The sequence below is a fragment of the Oncorhynchus mykiss genome, chromosome 1 (assembly GCF_057628025.1).
Source record: "Oncorhynchus mykiss isolate SJ-2025 chromosome 1, ASM5762802v1, whole genome shotgun sequence".
Taxonomy (NCBI): Eukaryota; Metazoa; Chordata; class Actinopteri; order Salmoniformes; family Salmonidae; genus Oncorhynchus; species Oncorhynchus mykiss.
This window is the reverse complement of record NC_143022.1, coordinates 66,131,665-66,138,267: the sequence shown is the minus strand read 5'-3', so window position 1 is coordinate 66,138,267 and position 6,603 is coordinate 66,131,665.

The following is a 6,603-nucleotide window of genomic DNA, read 5'->3' as shown; positions in this document are numbered from 1 at the left end:
ATTCTGGCACCACCCGGCTAGGTCTCTGACTTCCTCCCTATAGGCTGTCTCATCGTTGTCGGTGATCAGGCCTACCACTGTTGTGTCGTCTGCAAACTTAATGATGGTGCCTGGCCATGCAGTCGTGGGTGAACAGAGAGTACAGGAGGGGACTGAGCACGCACCCCTGGAGGGCTCCAGATGTGTTGCTACCTACCCTCACCATCTGGGGGCGGCCCATCAGAAAGTCCAGGATCCAGTTGCAGATGGAGGTGTTTATATATAAGATGGCAAAATAAAGAGCAAAATTGGTTACTGGTTATATTATGATTTGTGCCCTGGTCCTATAAGAGCTCTTTGTCACTTCCCATGAGCCAGGTTGTGACAAAAACTCATACTCATTATGTTTAATAAATGTATTGTATAGTGTTTGTGTGGCAGGCTTACAATGATGGTAAAAAACAATATTTGAGAGTGCGCTTACCCTGGTGCTAGAGGGGGTACGCAGCTGGAGGTTGAATGTTTGAAAGGGTACGGGACTATAAAAAGTTTGGGAACCACTGTTTGTAAAGATCTGGGCCATTCAGGCCGGGTCTGATTGCCCTCTGGTTCATTGAACTTTTTAGGCCCGAAAAGTTCTGAGAAGAATACAATTTTACAGGGCAGAAGACCTATTTTGAGATGAGCACACCAAATTTAGCATTGAGGTTGATTTAGGTACCCTGAAAAGATTTAGATATAGAGCCCCACAGATTTAAAATATAATAAAATATGATTAATCATATTACGTAGACGCTGGGAGTCGAGAAGCAGGTGCAGGTGGTTTGTTTAATATAACAAATAACATGGAACGACACTGTCATGGAAATTCTTACACGATGACACTCAAAGACAATCTTAAATAAATCATTGTTCATTGTCAGCGCGCTCGAGAGGTTCCTGTAACGGTTCTCTAGTGGTGAAGGAGAGGCGGACCAAAATGCAGCGTGGTTTCTTTGATTCATGTTTAATAACAAAAGATAAACACGAACACTACAAAACAATAAACATGGAAAACCAAAAACAGCCCTATCTGGTGCAAAACACAGAGACAGGAACAATCACCCACCTACACACAGTGAAACCCACCTGCCTCTGATTGAGAACCATTCTAGGCCGAAACACAGAAATACCCAAATCATAGAAAAACAAACATAGACTGCCCACCAACTCACGCCCTGACCATACTAAATAATGACAAAACAAAGGAAATAAAGGTCAGAACGTGACAGTTCCAACCAACTCAATGCACCATAGTACACATGTCAATCAGGAGCTCTGCTTGAGCAGACCCAGTAGTTGCCTTATATATGGCTATACACAGGCAAGTTATATTTGCATGATTTAGCATAATTCATTAATCCTTACTGTTTTGTTTTATTCATGTCACCGACCAATACAGTTTCATAGCATGTGACAGATCAACACCTCGCAGGGCTTCTTCTCTTTGAGCTGAGACCTTGAAACTGAGATATCTTTTGTTCGTTTTCAAAACAAGGTCTGGGCGTACTGCCAAATTGCAGCTACTGATAGTGAGGATTTGTACGGCCAGCCACTTGCACGAACACAGAAATTGGTTTATAGAACAGCAAATGAATAGAACAAAGAAATTAGTCATAAAAAACCACAAATATAAAAATTCAATTTCAATACAACATAGGAGTAGCGTCTAGACATGACAAACAGAAACAATACTGCCTGGGGAAAGAACCTAAGGGAGTGCCAGATAAAGGGGAGGTAATGAGTGAGGTAATGGAGTCCAGGTGTGCTTAATGATGAAGCTCAGGTGCGTGTAATGATGAATGCCAGGTGCACGTAATGATGGTCCCCAGCATTACACACTCCTGCCACCATCATTACGCAGACCTACCTTCCAGCGTCACGCTTATCAGCGATTATTGGACTCAATCACCTGTCATTACCTCCCCTATATCTGTCTGTTCCCCCTACTCTGTTCCCCGCGTCAGCATTGATTGTGTTATGTCTTTGTATACCCGCTGACGCTGTTCCTGTCTTGTTCCATGTCTGTTCCAATTAAATGTTTGACTCCCGTACCTGCTTCTCTTCTCCAGCATCGGTCCTGACAAATAGTCAATGAACAGCATTCTCACATAGGTGTTCCTTTTGTCCAAGTGGGAAAGGGTAGTGTGGAATAATAGGGAATGCGTCATCTGTGGATCTATTGGGGCGGCATGCGAATTGGAGTGGGTCAACTGTGTCTGGGATGATGATGTTGATGTGAGCCATGACCAGCCTTTCAAAGCATTTCATGGCTACAGATGTGAGTGCTACGGGACACTACTCATTTACACAGGTTACCTTGGCTTTCTTGGGCACAGGGACTATGGTGGTCTGCTTGAAGCATGTAGGTATTACAGCTCATGACTGGGTTTCCCTTTGTAATCCTTGATAGTTTGAAAGCCCTGCCACATCCGACAAACGTCAGAGCAGATGTAGTAGGATTCAATCTTAGTCCTGTACTGACGTTTTGCCTGTTTTGTGTTTCGCCTGAGCGCAGAGCGGGATTTATTATAAGTGTCTGGGTTAGTGTACCGCTCTTTGAAAGCGGCAGCTAGATTTGGTCCCTGGGGGCATTGGTAGCCACCTTACTAAATGGCCGCAGACTGTACCACATTAGTAAATAGCTTATCAAAATACTTGAAATAGTCTATTTCAAGTAAGCAATTTTAAGTAAATACAAAAGCTATTTAAAGGATTTGGGGCTATGTGAATATGTACATAAAGATATATGAATGAGTGATGGTACAGAACGGCATAGGCAAGATGGAGTAGATGGTATCGAGTGCAGTATATACATATGAGATGAGTAATGTTGGGTATGTAAACAAAGTGGCATAGTTTAGTGGCTAGTGATACATGTATTACATAAAGATGCAGTATAAAAAAATATATAGAGTACAGTATATACAGTGGGGCAAAAAAGTATTTAGTCAGCCACCAATTGTGCAAGTTCTCCCACTTAAAGATGAGAGAGCCCTGTAATTTTCATCATAGGTACACTTCAACTATGACAGACAAAATGAGAAAAAAAATTCCAGAAAATCACATTGTAGGATTTTTAATGAATTTACTCGCTCCTAATAGATGGTGTAAAATGCATGACTGAATAACATAGCTAACAGAATTGAGGTTGTTAACAACCAGTAGTATCACTGGTTATACTTTTCCTAGTAGGCCATAAGAGAAATATCCTGTACAGAGGAGTAAATCCTACCAGTAATTGACCATTTTGATCTTTCACTCTTGATCTCTTTCTCGGATATCGCTTTGCAGTAACCATATATCTATATATTTTTTGATCCATTTCCATTTTTTAAAATCCATTTGTCTTGGTAGCTATCACACAGCAATCTAAATATACATTTTAGTTACAAAATAAGTTATTACCATTGGCATATGATATATATGACACTGGTTTCACAAGCATTTCCCAGATGCAGACATATTACATTTGGATTGACAAGCAGCTCAACCAGGTCACTATTCACTTTAGCACAATTTATAGTTTATACTGTATATTTTTATTGTGTATGTATTTCCAACATCACTATTTTTATGACTTTTTATGACTTATTTGTGAACATTTTTGATGAAGTGTACTGTACTTTTGAGGAGAGCTTGCGAGTAAGATTTTCACTGTACCATTTACATCCTGTGCACGTGCAAAAAAACTCTGATTAGAAGGTGCTTGTGTATGTTAGATTTGAGTCTCATAATTCTTTAATGTTTGAAATTGCTTTCTATCTATGATCCTGGCCAGATATCCGCCAAGCCAAAATAGTCAAAGGAAGAAGCATCAATCTAGTTCTGTCTCACAGGGGTCTCCAGGCTTTGAAGCACGTGGGAATGGAAGACACAGTATGTTGTCCTGGTTTGTCCGTCGTTGGCTACCACTGTGGGAAATCAAATGTTTTGCCTATGGCTATGGAACCCTGACCTGTTCACCGGATGTGCTACCTTGTCCTGGACCTGCTGTTTTCGTCTCTCAAAGTGATCCAAATCATAACGCTGCTGGTTTGCTTAATGACCAAACACCCTCTTTCATATAAAGGTTATTCTTGTTATACGATACAGGCGCATCACACACCCACTCTGGGGGGATAACGTTTTCTGTAACGTTACGTAGCTGTAGGGGTGGAGTAGAGCGCAGTTCCCTGTCTCTCTCCACTCAGAAATGACATCCAGGTTTGACTCAGGGGCTGTTTGCTTTCATCTTTAAATAAATCGCCACATAGTAACCATGCCCCCCCCCCCCCCCCCTCTCACCCACCAAATCTCTCCAAAGCAGACAGAGGACACACTGTACTGGCAGCTTTTACCCTCGTTAATAAGTCTCTCTCTCTCTCTCTGCTCTCTCTCTCTCTCTCTCTCTCTCTCTCTCTCTCTCTCTCTCTCTCCACTGTACCTGCTGTCTTGACCTCTGAATGCTCAGCTATGAAAAGCCAACTGACATTTACTCCTGAGGTGATGACCTGTTGCACCCTATACAACCACTGTGATTATTATTTGACCCTGCTGGTCATCTATGAACATTTGAACATCTTGAAGCATGTTCTGGCTTAATGACCAGTTACTCTAATAATCTCCATCCGGCCAGAAGAGGACTCAGCCTGGTACCTTCCTCCAGGTTTCTTCCTAGGGTCCTGCCTTTTCCTAGCCACTGTGGGCCCTCCGAGGGCCCTCACCTCCTCCCTGTAGGCCGTCTCGTCGTTGTTGGTAATCAAGCCTACCACTGTGGTGTTGTCCGAAAACTTGATGATTGAGTTGGAGACGTGCATGGCCACACAGTCGTGGGTGATCAGGGAGTACAGGAGAGGGCTCAGAACGCACCCTTGTGGGGCCCCAGTGTTGAGGATCAGCGGGGTGGAGATGTTGTTACCTACCCTCACCACCTGGGGGGCGGCCCGTCAGGAAGTCCAGTACCCAGTTGCACAGGGCGGGGTCGAGACGCAGGGTCTCAAGCTTGATGACGAGTTTGGAGGGTACTAGGTGTTAAATGCTGAGCTGTAGTCGATGAACAGCATTCTCACACAGGTATTCCTCTTGTCCAGATGGGTTAGGGCAGTGTGCAGTGTGGTTGCGATTGCGTCGTTGTGGACCTATTTGGGCAGTAAGCAAATTGGAGTGGGTCTAGGGTGTCAGGTAGGGTGGAGGTGATATGGTCCTTGACTAGTCTCTCAAAGCACTTCCTGATGACGGAAGTGAGTGCTACGGGGCGGTAGTCGTTTAGCTCAGTTACCTTAGCTTTCTTGGGAACAGGAACAATGGTGGCCCTCTTGAAGCATGTGGGAACAGCAGACTAGGATAAGGATTGATTGAATATGTCCGTAAACACACCAGCCAGCTGGTCTGCGCATGCTCTGAGGACACGGCTGGGGATGCCGTCTGGGCCTGCAGCCTTGCGAGGGTTAACACGTTTAAATGTTTTACTCACGTCGGCTGCAGTGAAGGAGAGTCCGCAGGTTTTGATAGCGGGCCGTGTCAGTGGCACTGTATTGTCCCCAAAACGAGCAAAGAAGTTATTTAGTCTGCCTGGGAGCAAGACATCCTGGTCCGCGGCGGAGCTGGTTTTCATTTTGTAATCCATGATTGACTGTAGACCCTGCCACATACCTCTTGTGTCTGAGCCATTGAATTGCGACTCTACTTTGTCTCTATACTGACGCTTAGCTTGTTTGATTGCCTTGCGGAGGGAATAGCTACACTGTTTGTATTCGTCATGTTTCCGGTCACCTTGCCCTGGTTAAAAGCAGTGGTTCGCGCTTTCAGTTTCACGCGAATGCTGCCATCAATCCACTGTTTCTAGTTTGGGAATGTTTTAATCGTTGCTGTGGGTATAACATCATCAATGCACTTTCTAATGAACTCGCTCACCGAATCAGCGTATTCGTCATTGTTGTTGTTGGAACATATCCCAATCCACGTGATCGAAGCAGTCTTGAAGCGTGGAATCAGATTGGTCGGACCAGCGTTGAATAGACCTGAGTGCGGGAGCTTCTTGTTTTAGTCTCTGTCTGTAGGCTGGAAGCAAAAAAATGGAGTCGTGGTCAGCTTTTCCGAAAGGAGGGCGGGGGAGGGCCTTATATGCGTCGCGGAAGTTAGAATAACAATGATCCAGGGTTTTACCAGCCCTGGTTGCGCAATCGATGTGCTGATAGAATTTTCAGATTAGCCTTGTTAAAATCCCCAGCTACAATGAATGCAGCCTCAGGATATGTGGTTTCCAGTTTACATAGAGTCAAATAAAGTTTGTTCAGGGCCATCGATGTGTCTTCTTGGGGGGGAATATAGGTAGCCTAGTGGTTAGAGCGTTGGACAGGTAACCGGAAGGTTGCAAGTTCAAATCCCCGAGCTGACAAGGTAGAAATCTGTCGTTCTGCCCCTGAACAGGCAGTTAACCCACTGTTCCTAGGCCGTCATTGAAAATAAGAATTTGTTCTTAACTGACTTGCCTAGTAAAATAAAGGTTAAGTAAATATACAGCTGTGATTATAATCGAAGAGAATTCCCTTGGTAGATAATGTGGTCGACATTTGATTGTGAGGAATTCTAAGTCAGGTGAAC